Source organism: Miscanthus floridulus, chromosome 5 (genome assembly GCF_019320115.1).
Source record: "Miscanthus floridulus cultivar M001 chromosome 5, ASM1932011v1, whole genome shotgun sequence".
NCBI lineage: Eukaryota > Viridiplantae > Streptophyta > Magnoliopsida > Poales > Poaceae > Miscanthus > Miscanthus floridulus.
In genome coordinates, this window is record NC_089584.1 from 13,196,327 (window position 1) to 13,213,922 (window position 17,596).

Genomic DNA, 17,596 nt, shown 5'->3' on the forward strand with positions numbered 1-17,596 from the left:
CCGTGGCTTTAACTTGAGCCATGATGTGTCCTACGCACATTGCATCTCTGTACAGCAGGCTTATTTATTGCATACTGGATAGGCGATTACCTCTGTTCCCATTTAATTTCGATGAGTTGTTTCATTAAGGATGTGATAGGATAGGGTTTGGTTTGTTCTGTAAAAGTCGGCAGAGTGCTTGTGCAGTTCCAAAAACTTTCCCAAAAAGTGCTACAGTAACCATTCCATCGAATCTTGCGATACGTGTAGAGTAAATAATTCACTTTCAGATACATGTGCTGTGCGTGTCTGAAGAAATGCCAATGCTGACTTGCTCAGATTCAAACAGGCTCCATGTGTTCACATAAACTCTGTCGTTGCTGTGGCTGTTGACTGCGCTTTTGTTTGTACAACTGTGAACCATTTCAGTTCTTTTTGCTGAACTTCAGACTTGCAATTTCAGTTCCATTAAAAAACTTGAGCCATGATGTGTCCTAACTCCTACGCACATTGCATATCTGCACGACTGTACATCAAGCTTATTCCTCTTTCTCTATTTAATTTCGATGAAAGGCCTGCTTGGATAGGATTTTGTTTGTTTTGTAAAAGACTGCAAAATAAATGGTTCACTTTCAGCTGCTGATTATATGTTGCCATGGATATATGCATGCTGTCAGTCCTAGCTCTAGGATATCACTGGCTTGGTGAACCGCAGAGACCAAGACTGAACTACTTTGCATCCCCTGAAAAATTTTCAAGCATTTGCACAACCCTAGTCAATCAACTTCCTCTCTCTAATCTTGTCATTGACTGCTAGAGTTTACCGTTGAGCTCTCTATTCACATATGTCCCCTGAAGTCTCCAATTTTAGGAATCTAAACTATAATTCAGGAGTTGCATTCGAAGGACGTGACAAGAGAGTGAATCGTCGCAGGGTACTTTGTGGCCACTGCAACCAACACAACTCACCAAACACGCTAAAAAACAAGTGTGTGCACTTATCAGCACGGCTTATCAGCTATGGTATAACGTTTTTCTCTCACAACAAATCAGTGAACAATACTTTTCAGCCTGACTTTTCAGCAAAGCGAATAGAAGAATGCAATTCTAACATAGTGTAACGTTTTAGTATGAAAAGTTTGACCAATTATAGATAAAAAAGTATCCATATTTATGATACTAAATAAATACCATCCGATTAATTACGAAATGTATTTTCATACTAAATTAATTTAAAGATATAACTGTGAATATTATTCATTAAAAACTTGGTTAAACATGAACTAATTTTCATGGTACGTAACACATAGTTGCATTCTTCGCAGGACGGAGGTATTACAATCCAAAGTATACCGGAGCCGGACATCTTTCACTTTATTGAAAGATACCTTGTGCGCCTTTTATATATTTGGGCATTAGGCCATTATATTAGCCTAATTAGCAAGATACCTTTATATATTTTAAGGATTAGCGTGTTGCGTTTGGTTAGCTTTCGGAAAAAGTAAGGAGTGTAGTATAGTACACACTGTGTGTTTGGTTAGCTTTCCAAAACGTAGGGAAGACATAGGAATGAACAGGTCAAAGGAAAGCATGGAGAACCAGATTTCATTTTACAAACCTCACCAACGACACATCCTGCAACCTTGACCAACCATGAGCATGTTCGCTGGTAATGCATACTTTCCGCATCATTTTCCACGGAAAATATCCCGCTGTCCGACAACAAAGACAAAAGAAAATCTACCAACTATGAGTTGGTATGTATTTTTTTTACTGAAAGGGCACAATTGATTTTCTTTTTGCAAATAGGGTACAATTGAATTATGCCAACAAAACAAAAGCAATGGTAAGAAACAGAGGACCCCAGTTCACATTATCATCATCGCCAATACAATTACTGCTAGATGTTGAATAATCTTTTGTGCTAATGCATGAGGGACAGAGCACGCAATGCTACCGAGGGTACCTCGCCGACATCATCATCTCCTGCTCCAAACTATATCTTCTGCTTGATTCTTTAAAACTTTGTCCTCCTTTAGCTGATGACGGACAATTAGTCACAATGCTATCATCCTCGAATTCCGCTGCTACCGTATCTTCTCTCTTGTACTTCTTGGAACCCCAAAGCCCCACTAGGGTATGCTCCACTTGTCGCATTGTTGGTCGTTCTTCACCTCTGAAGTTTATGCAGGACGCTGCAAGTGCAGCAACTTCTTGGACTTCTTCGCCTCCCTCCTCTGTAACATGTGGATCCATTATCTGGACAAGATTTCCCTCGGCATGTAGGTCAAGAAAATGAGAAACAAGGCCATCACCTTCGGTGGATAGATATGAAAATGGCTTCTTCCTAGTGAGTAGCTCCACCAGAATTACACCAAAACTATAGACATCACTTTTCTCCGTGAGTCGGCCGGTCTGAAAGTACATAGGATCCAAGTAACCTATTGTTCCCTGGACTCTTGTTGTCAACCCAGTTTTGTCAATAGGAATGTACCTTGAAGCTCCAAAGTCTGATATCTTCGATGTCATTTTATCATCAAGAAGTATGTTACTGGACTTGATGTCTCTATGGATTATTGGGATCGAAACTGCCGTGTGAATATAGGCAAGAGAAGAAGCTATTTCAGTTGCAATCCTTAATCTCTTACCCCATGATAGTGACCTTGGACCTTCAACATGGAGATGGTGACAAAGAGTTCCATTGGAAATAAACTCATAAACCAACAATGGCACCTCAGTCTCCAGGCAACATCCAAAGAGTTTGACAATATTCTTGTGATTGACTTGTGAGAGGATTGCTACCTCATTTATGAACTCGTCTATTTCTTTCTGGACTGTAATCTTTGACTTCTTGATGGCTACGACATGTAGGTCCGATAAGATCCCTTTGTAAACTGTACCATGCCCTCCACCACCAAGTTCACGAGTTTTGTCGAAGTTGTTTGTCGCCTTTGCAAGCTCCTCCATTGGTATGATCATCCTTTCTGCAATGTCTGCCTTTTGCGACATCAACTGTTGCAACAATTGCCCACGGTTTTGCTTGAAATACTTTTGTTTCAATACTTTCATCCTGTGCTCTTCAATCTTACGGGGTACTAACATTATGCCCAGAACCAAAAGTAGGAGCACCGGGCCACTGGCAGCTGATAAACCAATTTTATTCTTTTTAATGAACGTAGACAAAATAGTGGATAAACTGACGCAGCCGTCGCCCTTGCGTGGGTTGCCAAATGTTCCTAGCGGGCACTGGCACTTGAATGTTCCAGGCAGATTGTGGCAGACGCCGAAGCACCACTTTGTTGTGTTGCTCCTACACTCGTCGACATCTGTAGCCATTAGCCGAGACCAGAATGAACAATAAGTAACAATATAATTGAAATCCCCCAATATAATGAGCAATGCAAACATCGAGAAACATATTCCTTAAACAAACATAGTGAAATAGAAAGAGAGTGTGCATGTGTGCTTAAGGAGTACACAGTAAAATCAGTAGTGAGTAGTGACCTTTGCATCCGTCGGCGACGTAAGGGTTGCCCTGGTATCCGGTGTTGCAATGACACGTAAAGCCTTCGTTCTCTTGCCGGCAAAAACTATCCTTGCTCTTGCAAATGCTGCTAGTTATGTCCCCGGCGCACTGTCCCGACGAGTTGCCGGGCAGCGCTGTGAAGCCTTGCTTAACTGCCCACCGTAGAACAAGGGGAAATGACATGTAATTGGTCGTGAAAATCGACAGATCAGTTCTGTTTAAGATCATGCCCCACTGATTAGTCAACCCGTCCTCTGAGATGAAGGTGACTGCCTCCAAGCCATGGGCGTGCTGCTCAAGGGGATCATGCTCGAGAAGTTTAAACTCCATTCTCTTTGGCGTGCTGCTGCCTGCAGCGATGGGCGCATGGCAGCAGCCATCACCTCGGCCGGAGCAGTAGTATCCGCCGTTGGTGTTCATTTGGACCAGTGGCCCAGCATATCCATCTTTATACAGGATGTAGTTGCGGCTGGAGCTGCAGGTGGAGTTGCAACTGCTGATGATGCTGTCGGACTCGCCATACAGGGTGGCTTGCACGTTGCACCCGGAGAAGATGAACTCGTTCGTGGCCGACAGCGTATATGGCTCGCCGATGTGAGGGATGTCATAGAAAACTATTGTCTCGTTGTCTTTGAGGTTGGTGGGATTACTAAAGATCCCTGGCGTGATGGATGACGTGCACCGTGGAGTCGGCCAAGTAGATGTTGACGACCTCAAGGGTGCTGTTGCTGTCGAGAAGCAGCCGCGGGGGGTAATAGCTTGTGTTGCAGGTCAGGTTGAAACCCTGGCAAGGAGCAACCAGGGCCGATGCCGAAGGGGTACGGAACTCTCACGTCACCACAGCTGGTCTTGCAGTTGGGGTGCAGCCCTAACGGCACCGGAGCCACAGTAGGCGACTGTAGCGCATCATCTGCTGCAAATATATTATGAAATTAATTACTAGTCTTACTGCAGCAACATTTGATTGATCTGAGCTTTATTATTTGCGTCCAAGAATAAGCTAGTGCGCCACAGGACGTACGTACAGGGGTGTACTGACCTCTAGTGGATTTAATCTTGACACAGCCACCACTTGTGCCGGGATTGCCAAAAGTTCCATGCGGGCACCGGCATTCCATTGAGCCGATCGTGTTGATACAGTCGCCGAAGCATTCAATCTCATCCCTTGGGAGCTTGCACTCATCGATATCTGCATGCATGGCGGAGGGAAATCTGTTTATTATCCTAGCTTTGTGTTTGGATAACGGAAAAATCCTACACGATCACTCTCAAAGCCTAAATACTAGTACACTTCTAGTTAGAGAACAATTTTGCAAGGTGTCCGTATAGATGAAGATAAATTACCCACCACAGCTCTTACGCAAACAATTAACTAAAAATATATAACTCCAAACCAATGCAACTTCTATGTCAAACCTTTTTAACTTCCAATAATATGACTAGTAACAAACAAAAATTGGCAACATAAAAATGATGTTAGTAGATTCATCAGCGAAACAAAGTTTTAGAGATCTTGAATAACATGAGGAGTTGCGGCCTACTGATTATATATTAATATTATAAATCAAAGGATACACAAAGTCTTTTCTTTTGAAAGAGGAGAATTTGACACAGTTTATAAGGGAAATGGGGCCTAAAAACCATACAACAAAAGAACAACCACGAGACAAAAGCCTCGTCAAAGCACCAAACAGCTACCAGGCACGTCCAGAAAATCTTCCACTAAGATCCTCATTCCATCCACTGTCCACGACTAATCACAACTATGAGTCATCGTTGCCAAGCTCGTTGACACCTCAACATAGTAGCTCCGACTTCTCAACAAGATGTAATTAGGTGCCACCACCGGTCGAGGAACGAAGCACGGTCCAAGATTTCCAAGACGATGCCTTCAAGAAGGTTACAACACTAACGATGCCGCCATCACCAGCCCACAAATAGACTAGGTTTTCATCTATGGAAGCCCGGCAGGATTGGGCGGGTTGCACGCCTCCAAGGAGGAAGCGGCGCCCACGGGCATCGCCATCCGAGCTTTCACCCTGACCTCAACCGACCAACCCCCGTAGAAAACAGTGAGGCACAGTCACGCCAGCAGTGAGGTTGCGCACCAACCGCTGGAAGCACCCCAACGACAGACCGAGTGCAAGAGCAGGACACGAAGCACCTAATGGAGACCATGAAGATGACGGGCAGCTGCTCGGCCTCACCGCCAGATAAATAGCACCGCCTGTAGGAGCAAGCAGCATCACCATGCTTGTCCGGCTTCTTACAAGATCCAGCCACCAACACGAAGATCTGGCCTCCAACGCCACACCACACCATCCAGATCCACGTCAACATGCCAAGCCTCACCGGCCATCGTGCACACCATCCGCGACCGCATGCTGCTGGCTAACGCCCGCACGCCTCAGTGCTGCCCCTCACAGATCCGGCCGGGGAAATAGTGTATCAGCCCGCCAGAGCCGAAAGAGCCTCCACCACTGTCGAATGTTGAACCACCTCCGAACGTCGTAGCCGACCTCACAGCACACCGGCACCGGCACCAAGAGAAACCCGTCGCCCCGCCGTCCGCAATGCTCAGGCGCCACCCTCAAGCGGATCCGGATTCGTGAGCCCCGAATCCAGCCTTCCCGCGCGGACGGCACCGGCTCTGAGCAAAGCCGGCCCAGACCCCAACCAAATCAGGCCAACCCTGCCAGGGACACAAAGATCCTGGGCAGGTGCCAGCCAGAACCGGCCGGAAGCCACGCCGAAATAGCTGATGATGACCTGACGACGCAAGCACCATCCACTGGACGCCGGCAGCGAACACCAGGGAAAGTGCCACCAGCAAACACCTGGGGAAAAAAATTAGCCTCACCTGCCATCGTCCTCGCCGTCGAACACACCTCCGGTGGCCGGCTCTGGCTGGTGGCGCGGAAGGAATAGGGCTGAGGAAGGGTGGCTGGGCGGCGGCGCAATTGTCCACCCATTAGCCCATAGGGCGTGACGCGGGGTGAAAGGATGTTGATACTATATTTGGCCATGCAGCCCGCGGCCCGCCGGCCCGGCCCGGTGACCACCGTGCCCGTGCCAGCCCGGCCCGTGCCGGCCCGGCCCGTGCCGGCCCGGCCCGTGCCGGCCCGGCCCGTGCCTGGGCCGCCGGCCTGGCCCGTGGCACGGCACGGTGCATGAGGTGGCCCGGTCGGAGAAACGGCCCACGAAGGCAGGCCGCCGGCCCACCCCACGCACCCTCGTCGTATATAAGCCGTCCGCCCGTCCGACCGCGGCGCATCCCCCTCCCAAACCCTAACCTAATCCTCTTCGGCTCTTCCTCTCCCCCGCCGCGGCTCTCTCAGTCTCTCGCTCTCGGCCTCTCGCTCCGCTCTCCCATTCTCGATCCAGATCCACCGCCGCTGATGCCAACGTTCGTCCGTCCTCCCCGTCACCGGTGAGCGGTGACCGCGCCGGCGCTCCTCCCTGGTCCCTGCTTCCCCGCCGTCTCCTCCTCCCTCCTTTTCCTCTACTCTCACTCCCTCACTCCCCTCTCGGTGAACCATGTGAGTGTTCATGGCAGTCCCTCCTCCTCCACCACCTCGCCGTCGATTCTAATCCGTGTCTGTCTGTCTCATCCGCTGCTTGGCTAGCCTCTTCATCACCGGCACCGGGCTCCGGGTACACAGGTTGGACTTCTTCCCTAACCCTAACCCTAGATCTGTCATCTGTTCTTCTTCTTCTCACTTCTTCTTCGTCTTCTTCTTACTTCTTCTTCTTCAGTTCTTCACTTCTTCTTCTTCTCGCTGTCGATTCTAATCCATGTCTGTCTCACTGTCTGTCTCATCCGCTGCTTGGCTGGCCTCTTCATCACCGGCACCGGGCTCCGGGTACACAGGTTGGACTTCTTCCCTAACCCTAACCGTAGATCTGTCATTTGTTCTTCTTCTTCTCACTTCTTCTTCGTCTTCTTCTCACTTCTTCTTCTTCTTCAGTTCTTCACTTCTTCTTCTTCTAACTTCTTCTTCTTGCGTGCAGGTTGGTGCCTGACGCCGCGTCTTCCTCCTCTGGAGTAGACATGGCCAGGCCGCCCAAGCGCCCGTTGAGGGGCGGTGCTGGTGCTGCTGGAGGTCGAGGTCGGGCACGGCTGTCCGGCTCGTCCGCGGGCGGTTCCGGCCTCGCAACGCGGGGGGAGAATCAGCATCCCCTCGGCGATGGCGAGGACCAGGCGCTGTACGCGGATGACCTGCTAGAAGTCGAGGACGACGACGACATACGTGATGATGCAGCCGGTCTGTTCGGCGTCGACCTCGGTGACGGCAACCAGCCCATCGATGTCGATGGCGACGACGACGATGGTGGAGTTTAGGTATCCACTGACACTCATGGTACCTCCTTTGGTAAGAAAGTTTCTGCTGTTTGGGATTACTTCCATGAGATTAAGGAGAAGGGAATTCGAGTACGTGCCATCTGTAAACATTGTCATGCGCGATACACTGCTAGATTGGCCGCTGGCACTGGCCATTTGAGACAGCACATGAATTCTTGTATGAAAAAACGTGATCAGGCTAGTCTTGTCCAGTCTAAGCTTGCTCTGAATCCTGATGGTTTGAACAATTGGGTGTATGATCCTTTGATTGCTCGCACTAAGTTGTGCCGTTTGATTGCTAGGCTAGACCTTCCTTTAGGGATAGGTGAGACTGATGCTTGGGAGGATTACATTAAGCGTGCTCATAATCCTCTGTTCCAAAAGGTTTCTAGGCAGACTACCACTAGAGATATGTCTAAACTGTTTGATGAACAACGTGATATGCTTATGCAATCTGTGTTGCCTGCTGCATCTTCTATTTCTTTGACATCTGATATTTGGTCTGGTAATGCTAAAGAGGATTATATATCTGTGGTTGCTCATTATGTTAGTGCTGATTGGGAGTTACAGAAAAAAGTAATTGGTTTAAGGCTGATTGATGTTTCATATTCTGGTGATAACATTGCTGATAGGATTACTAGTGTGGTTGAGGAGTTTGGTTTGATAGACAAGGTATTTTCTGTGTCTCTAGACAATGCTTCTGCTAATTCTAGGGCATATGAGATTTTGCAGCCTATGTTCTTTGGTTATTTGGGTTCTTATCCTGCACCTACCCCCACTGATCCTAACAAGGTGCAGTACTTGCTTGTGCATCAGCGTTGTGCATGCCATATCATCAATCTTATTGTTAAATCTAGCATGAAGAGGTTGAAACCTTATACTGAAGATTTTAGAACTGCAATAAGTTTTTTAAATTCCTCTAATCAAAGAATTGCATTGTTTAAAAACTACTGCAAGGCTCAGGGTCTTAGACCTAGGAAGTTTGGCTTGGACATGGATGTTAGATGGAATTCTACTTTTTTGATGCTCAAACATTTGCTGCCATACAAAGAAGTCTTTGATGTGTTTATTACCTCTAATTATGGTTCTACTTTGTTGACTGCACAGCATTGGCATGTTGCTGAACAAATAATGATATTCCTGGAACTCTTCTATAACTCTACTGTTGTGCTGTCTGGGGTTTATTATCCCACAACTCTTGTTTTGCACCATATGCTTGACATGGCTGAACATTTGCAAAATGCTGAAAGAGATGCTAATTTTAGAATGATTGCTACTCCTATGAAGCTTAAATTCCTTAAATATTAGGAGAAAATTCCACTCATTTATTCATATGCATTCATTCTTGATCCTAGAGCTAAGATGAAAGGGTTCTTTAATGTGCTTGAATTGCTTGCTAAGGCAACTGGATGCATTTATAGTTCATACTATGCTGATGTAAAAGATGAATTGTATAAATTGTTTGACAATTATGAACAGAAATTTGGTGCAGTGAGGTCTCAGAGGGTTTCAATCCCTTCAGCTCATACTGGTAAGACAAAACAGGCATGGGGAAGGATCTTTGGAGGTCCTGGTGATTCCCCTGTCTCTTCTTCCCCCTCAGCTCATACTCCATCTGTTGTTAGTGAGCTCAAAGCATACTTGGACAGTGACCCTGTCACATGTTATGAGGAATCCTTTGACATACTCCTCTAGTGGCGTGACCACAAGCTAACTTATCCAATCCTGTCTATTATGGCTCGAGATATTATGTCTGTCCCTGTGTCTACTGTCTCTTCTGAGTCCTGTTTCAGATGTACATCCAGGATACTCGAAGATCGGCGACGGCGCTTGTTGCCTAAGCATGTTGAGATACTCACCTGCATCAAGGACTAGGAGCAAGGTGCAAGAAGAGAACAACATACACCTGAGGACCTGGACCTTGAGGAGGCATTCAAGAACCTCTTCCTCGATGAACAAGGCGAAGGCAGCGGCTCCGGCAGTGTCAGCGGCAGCGGCGGTACTGCTGGTGCTGGTGCTGCTGGTGGATAGAAGAAGAAGAAGAGAAGATGAGAGGTAGTCACTCAACATTCAACTATTGAAGTTCCATTTTGCATCTTTTCTTTACATTCAAGTACTGCTGGTACTAACATTGCTTTGCTTGCAGGAACTTTTGGTGTGCTGAAGTGAGTCACTATGATCAATGAAGGAAGAACTTTGCCACTGATGACCTGATGTTGTAATAGGATAGAACTTTTGCTGTTCCTGGCTTCCTCTTGCTGTGATCTGTGAACTCACTAAGTCACAATGACTTTGCCACTGATGTTGGCTATCCTAATAGGATAGAACTATAAGACCTCATTTAGAGCTGGCTGCACTCTTTTTTCCTTTCTAGGGTTTCTCATAAGGGTGAATTTTACCTATAAAGATTTTTAATGAGACAGCATTGCACAAAACAGCTCATTCTGAATATAAGTTCATCATCATATGATCTGTCATCTGTGTGCTGTGCGATTGATTGTGTGAACTGTGAAGTGTGCATCATGGGCCATGGGCCGGCACGGCCCGGTGGAAATGGCCGTGCCCACCGGGCGGCACGGCACGGCAAAACGGCCCACGGGCCGTGCCATGGGCCGTTGGCCAGGCACGGGCACGGCCTCGGCACGGCACGGCCGGCACGACGGCCCGTCGAGGCACGATGGCGCGGCGTGCCGGCACGCCGGGCCAACGGGCCGGGCCGGCACGGCCCGATGGCCATCTATAGTTGATACATGCCTGCTTGGGTAGTGTTATAGTTGGCGAAATGGTACTGTAGCACTTTCGTTGTTATTTAGGAATTAGTGTCCAATCATAGTCTAATTAGACTTAAAAGATTCGTCTCGTGAATTTCGTCTAAACTGTGTAATTAGTTTTATTTTTTATTTATATTTAATGCTTCATGCATGCGTCTAAAGATTCGATGTGACGGGAAATCTTGAAAAATTTTGTAAAATGGAAGGGAACTAAACATGCTAATTTTAAGAAAAAAATTGCCGTACCCGAGATTTGACAAGAATATTTATCATAAATTTAACATGTTAATTGTGAGATATTAGCAAATTTTAGTAGTCAACTAAATGGCTGCTAAAATTTTGGTTTCTCTAAGATTTGGACATCATCCGATCAAGCCCGAGAAGTCTCGAGAAAAAAAACAGAAACAAAGAAAATTAAAGCGGTTACACAGAGGCTTCCGTCCATTGATTCAGAAGATGTGCTAAGATTCTTTTGCTCCAAGATTCTGAGATTGGTGGTCAAGGATAAAAATATTCGAACTTAAAACAATCTTAAAGATAGCTACTTGTGGATGGAAGGACTAGGAATTTAGAGCTACTCGATCGTTCCATGAATATGTTTTTGGCATCACTTTTTAAACTAGTCTTCGTTAATTGGTTTCTCCTATAACTCGATTAATTTTTAGTGCTGTGAAATATGACTCTCGTTGTATAATTTTGACAGTAAACGTACCTAGTACTACAATGTAATGAAGTGATGCCTGCTCGCTCCTCCGCGAGTGAAATTTAAATTTCTACCACCTTGCTACCAGAGGCACTCCTCCAGTTGCTCTCTTTAGTTTGGCAATTATGTATTTACCACACAAACAGCAGACGGGGCTATATATTTACCACTATGGGCGATGTGGCAAGCCAACTCATCTCGCTTGCGTGTACATGCCGTGGGAAATGACCCTTGTGCCCTTGCTTGATCTGACGTGCCACGTCGCCAAAAGTGCAAAAAAATGATGCACTGAGAACTCTTCATGTGACAAATGTGTAATTGCTAAACTAAAGTTGGCAACTGGACCATGTAAGATGGCAAAACTTTAAATTTCCTCCTCCGCGACACAGCGTCCACAGCTAAGGACATATACCCCGGCCATCCTCCCTCCGTTCAACACAGGGGAAGTCCTTGGTGGTTCTCTAGGGCGTGTTTGGAGCGCTGGCCCATCGGCCTGGCTGCGCCCTCCAGCTGCAGTGCGCGTGTTTGATGTCCATGGGCCGTCTCCCAGCCCAGCTCCCCGCACGCTTTTTCGGTTCCCTCGGCCTGGCTCCAAGGAAACGCTCTCCCCCATCGTTTTTCTAAGGCTCGGCCATGCATGGCTCCTCGCGGGCGATTTGGGGTTGATTCCTGGCGGCGGCGACGGCCTCGCGCGGGAAGTGTGAAACCTCCTCGCGCGCTCCCGTTTCCTGTGAAATCCGCCGCCTTTATATGCGGCCCCTCTGGCATCGAGCTCCCATCCTTCTTCTCCCTTGCTTGTCCACCAAATCCCGTGAGAGACCGGCGGTGTGTTGAGGTGTGGTGTCCGGCGAGGCGGTGTTCTTCCCCGGCGGGCTTCCTCTCCGTTCCCCCGCCACGAATCTGGTCGGACGCGGCGCCGCATCGTCTTCCGAGCTGGGACTCCGGGAGGCAGTCGTCTTCTTCCTTTGTCTTCCTCGGTTCCGGTGGTGCGCGTGGTGGTGCTGTGTACCGGATCTGCTTCCTCTTCATCGGGATCTGCTTCTTCTTCGTCGCCTCATCTTCTTTTTCTTCATTTTGCGCTTCGTGTTTCCTCCGTTAACCACCCCAAGGTGAAATCGACCCCCAATCCTTGTACTATTTGCTTTGGATGATGCTAGGGTTTTGGTATATTTGTACAAGATCATGTCTTTGTGGCTAATCTGAACTGTTGGTGCCGGTTGATTAGTTATGCGATGTTGGCTCGGCCTAGCTAGCGATGGCTTGCAATCTAGCGACGAGTGAGGCAGTGAGCTGCTGCCATTGTGCTACTACAGTTAATTGTTTTCTCATACGATGCCTAATTTATAGCCCAAGTACAGAACACTACAGAAGCCTGCATATGTTTTTATAGCTTTCCGAAATATGAAACGGGAGTGCTTAGTTATCTGTCGACGGATTTTTATTTTCAAATCTATCAGATTTTTTTATAAATTCGACTGAGTAGACAGTTGTAGCACAAATACTAAAACACAATCAAACGTATAAAAAAACTGACAGATTTATAACTAAAAAAATCCACCAACAGATAAATAGCAAACTCCATATGAAACTAGTTGTATATTTTTTTTTCTTCAATAATATATACTCACTATTCGTATCAACCAAGTACTATATACTTCCGTTTGTCACAAATAACTAATTAGTATAAGATGAGAGGAATTCACTCTTGCTATGTAGTAATTCATGCGCACGTACAACAACTAAACTAGGAGTAATAAACTAACTTGAGTAGGCCTGGACCAACTAACCTTGGCATCCACCAGGGCCGGCGAGGTAAGGGTTGCCGTCGTAACCATGCTCGCATTCGCACTTATAGCCTGGAGCTTGGAAGCCGTTCCAGCAATCACTGTGTTCGCTCTTGCACAGCTTGCCGCGGACGTCGTCATCGCACCGCGTAAGGTCGTCGTCGATTCTTTGCGGGCGTGGCCGCACGCCCTGCGTGACGCTCCACCTGAGGAGAAAAGGAACCTCCTGGACGTCGTCGATTCTTTGCGTGACGCTCCACCTGAGGCTGGCCAGCTGCTGGATCCACCCCGTCTCCGCGACAAACACGTTCACTGGCGCCTGCATCTCGTCCACGTAGAGCCGCTTGGCCTGCACTCTACTGGGTGGGTTGGCAAAAGTAGTGACGCTGGACTGGCAGCAACCCGAGGTGCCGGTGCATTGTTGCTGCCCCATTGGCCCGTACACGTCGTCGCTATTTATGTCGACACCGCCGTATTCCTTGCTGCATAAACTGGCGCAGCCGCCGATGCTCCCCGGGGATTTTACCCCAACGCCGTCCGCGAGGAGCATCGCGACAACGTTGCACCCCAGGACGACCAGCTCGTTTCCATACGCCAGCAGGTAGCCGTGCTCCGTGAAGCCGCGGCCGAACGAGGCGTTCCAGCCGGCCTCGGAGATGGAGTCGCCGCCGCCGGTTACATTTATGATGGGGCCGGTGCGCATCACGCGCACGGTTGTATCCTTGAGGGAGATGTTGGTGACGCGGAGAGTGCCATCGCCGATCAGGAGCCGTGGGGGGTCGTGGTTCCTGTCGCAGTTGAGGTAGAGCCCGGGCCAGTGGCAGCCAGGGCTGATGCCGAAGGGGTACGGCACCCTCACGTTGCCGCAGGTTGTGTTGCAGCCGGGCAGCCCTATGGGTGGCGCCGCCGCAGCGGCTGCAGCCGAGAGCTGCAGCGCCAATGCCATCAGTGCCACTGCCGCTGCTGGTGCTAGAACAACCGCAGAGGCTGTTGGCGACACCATGGACTATGCGTGCGTGCGCGCCTAGCTAGCGATGCAATCTAGCTGACAAGAAGCTGGTCTTGCTGGCTAGCGATGCAATCTAGCTGCTCCTACCATTGTGCTACAGTAGTAGTGTGCTGTAGATGCGATGCGAGCACAGGGAGGGAGGGCATATATAGATATACTCCGCGTGTTAGGACGACAGATCTCACCAACCACGCGCATTGTAGTGCCAGCCGTGCTTAACTTTACTTTGGTTTAGTTTGCTGGTCACGAGATGCGCACTTTGGCTAAACAAGTCGAGTGTCCGACTAGGCGGTCGGCGCATCTCGAGTAATCTGCAGTGAGGTGCCCTTGGCAGGAGAATAGAGCATAAATGTGAAGCACGTGACCAAAGAGCGAGCGGGAGTAGCACACCACAGGATACTTCGTGGCTACTGCAAGTGCAAACAGCACAACTCAACCAACCACGTGCAGAAACAAGTACGTACTGTGGACAAACATATGTGAGTGGATTATAAGCTGGAAACAGTATTTTTCTCTTATACTAAACTAGCCAGCAGTAAATAATCTACGATCGTTTACGATGAAACGAACGCTAGCCACGCATCATTAACTTTGTTGAAAGATAACGTGTTTGCATTTTTTTTATGTTTAACCATATGCATGCCTGCTTTGATTAGCTTGCTGCCTTTTATATTCCTCTATATTCTTTATAAGAATTCGGAGACACTAGCTTCGGACGTTTGGACGGGCACCCATATCCGAATGTGGCTCGTCCTAACAGGCAGGAGATCGTGCCACACTCGAAAAGGAGTATGCACCCACCTGTTTTGGTGCGCCCCACCATGTGGACCCCATGCTGCTTCCCGCCTTACCATTGCGCTCGCTCTGTTTCACCCGATGACAGCTGCGCCCACACTTGGGGAACCGACGTGGGTCCTAGTCACCTGCCCCGGCATGTGGATACACGCCGCGGAGGCGCCTTCTAGCCTCATGCGTCCGCACAGTGACCCACTACGGCGCCCCAACAGCAGTATCTGGCGGCTGCGGCAGGCTGCTGTCCGCCAGCACCACCGACGCCATTGTAACATGTGCTCTCCCAAATCTACTTTTGAAACATCTAGATGAAATACTTGCAACATACATCTGAAAACAGATGAAACGCTTGAAACATACGCTTGAAACATGTGTGTATAGCCATAACAACATATACAACATCCAGATGAAACATTTGTAACATATGTCTGAAATATCTGAAACACTTGGAACATACGCTTTAAACATGCGTGTATAGCCATAGCAACATATGCAACATCCAGATAAAACATTTAAAACATACATCTGAAATACCTAAAATACTTGAAACATAGGCTTGCAGTATGCGTATATTATCATTGAAACATATGCAACATTTGAAAGGTCCTAATGGCTAGAGGGGGTGAATAGCCTATTAAAAATTTCTACAGCAACATTTAGCAAACCGGATAGACAAATATGAGACGAAGCGAGTGTTGCGCTAGCCTACTAAAAAGCAAGCCACCTACCATAATTTTAGTTTCTATAGTCTCTATCCACACAATGACTATATTACTACACTAAGTTAGTGTGCTCTCAAAGGCTAACTAAAGAGCAACACTAACCAAACTAATAAACTCTCACGACTAGCTACACCAAAGAGCTTGACAACTAGTTTGCGGTAATGTAAAGAGAGGGAGCAAGATGGTTATACTGCCGAGTCGAGGAATGAACCAATCAATCACAAGAATGAATACCAATCACTTCGGAATCAAATGATAACACAATGATTTTTTATCGAGGTTCACTTGCTTGCCGGCAAGTCCTCGTTGTGGCTATTCACTCACTTGGAGGTTCACACGCTAAATCCTCAATAGGGTGCCGCACAACCAACACAAGATGAGGATCACACAGGCGACGAGTAATTTACTAGAGTATCTTTTGGCTATCCACCGGGGAAAGGTCAAGAACCCCTCACAATCAGCCCGATCGGAGCCGGAGACAATCACCAACCTCCGCTCGATGATCCTCGCTGCTCCAAGCTGTCTAGCTAGTGGCAACCACCAAGAGTAACAAGCGAATACCGCAGCGAAACATGAACACCAAGTGCCTCTAGATGCAATTACTCAAGCAATGCACTTGGATTCTCTTCCAATCTTACAAAGATGATGAATCAATGATGGAGATAAGTGGGAGGGCTTTGACTAAGCTCACAAGGTTGCTATATCAATGCAAATGGCCAAGAGAAAGAGCTAGAGCCAGCCACACGCCTTTAAATAGAGCCCTCATCGAAATAGAGCCGTTGGCTACTTAGTCCTCTGAAACACGGGCTGATCGGACGCGCCGGTCAGGTTGACTGGACGCAGGACCCCAGCGTCCAGTCGCCCAATGCTCGCCACGTGTCATCAGCCTCAAATGCTGAGTGCCCGATCTTAATGGCTAGTCAGCTTCGCGCCACGTGTTAAGTTGCGACTGGACGCACTACAGTGTAGGAACGGACGCACTGTCGCCTGGCGTCCAGTCACTTCCAGTAAGGTTCTAGAGGCAGAAATTCACGACCGTACGCGTCCGGTGGCTCATGACCGAACCCAAGCCTGCATCCGGTCAACTCAGCCTCTCTCTATTGCTTGCATCAGCGTACGTCACTAGGTGACCGGACACCCCCCCCTATGCATTCGAACCCTCTTTCTCTTCAGCGTCTGGTCAAGGGAACGAGGGCAGCCTCCACTACGCGCTACTGACCGGACGCGGGGTCAGAGTTCGGTCACTGCCCAAGGCAGAGTTCAATCAATATGAAACTCCTCCTTTTGACCCCAAACTTTACCATCCTTAATCAAATATGCCAACCACCAAGTGTATCACCTTGTTGAAAGCTCTAGTTTGGTTTTGGTGAATTGATGAAACCCTAAGTGCTAACCTAGTTTATCAAAGTGTTCATGAGATATGTAGCACATTCCAAGTGGCTAAGCAAATGAAGATCATGACACGATGACGGTAATGCCATGGTGATGATCAAGTGGTTGGACTTGAAAAGAAGAAAGAGAAAAACAAAAGGCTCAAGGCAAAGGTATAAGTGGTAGGAGCCATTTTATTTCGGTGATCAAGGCACTTAGCGAGTGTGATCACATTTAGGTTTGATAGTCATACTATTAAGAGGGGTGAAACTCATATCGAAATGCGGTTATCAAAGTACCACTAGATGCTCTAACTTATTGCATATGCATTTAGGATCTAGTGGAGTGCTAACACCCTTAAAAATATTTATGAAAATATGCTAACACATGTGCACAAGGTGATACACTTGGTGGTTCGCACATTTGAGCAAGGGTAAGAAACTTCACCGGCGGAGTGTGGATAGTCCGACGGTGCCACCGGTGTCCTATACAAAAAAGACAGGATTTCACAGAGTGCACCGGATGCTGGCCTCAACTGGACCGATGCGTCCGGTCAGTGGAAGCAGTGAAGACGCTGGCGTCGGTCTTTGACCGGAC

The 17,596-nt window shown here is 47.9% G+C and overlaps 1 pseudogene; it reads right to left on the bottom strand.

Annotated features, from left to right (window-relative positions):
- Positions 1 to 1,702: 1,702 nt before the first annotated feature.
- Positions 1,703 to 14,108, bottom strand: LOC136454249 (wall-associated receptor kinase 3-like; annotated as a pseudogene).
- Between the last annotated feature and the right edge of the window lie 3,488 nt (positions 14,109 to 17,596).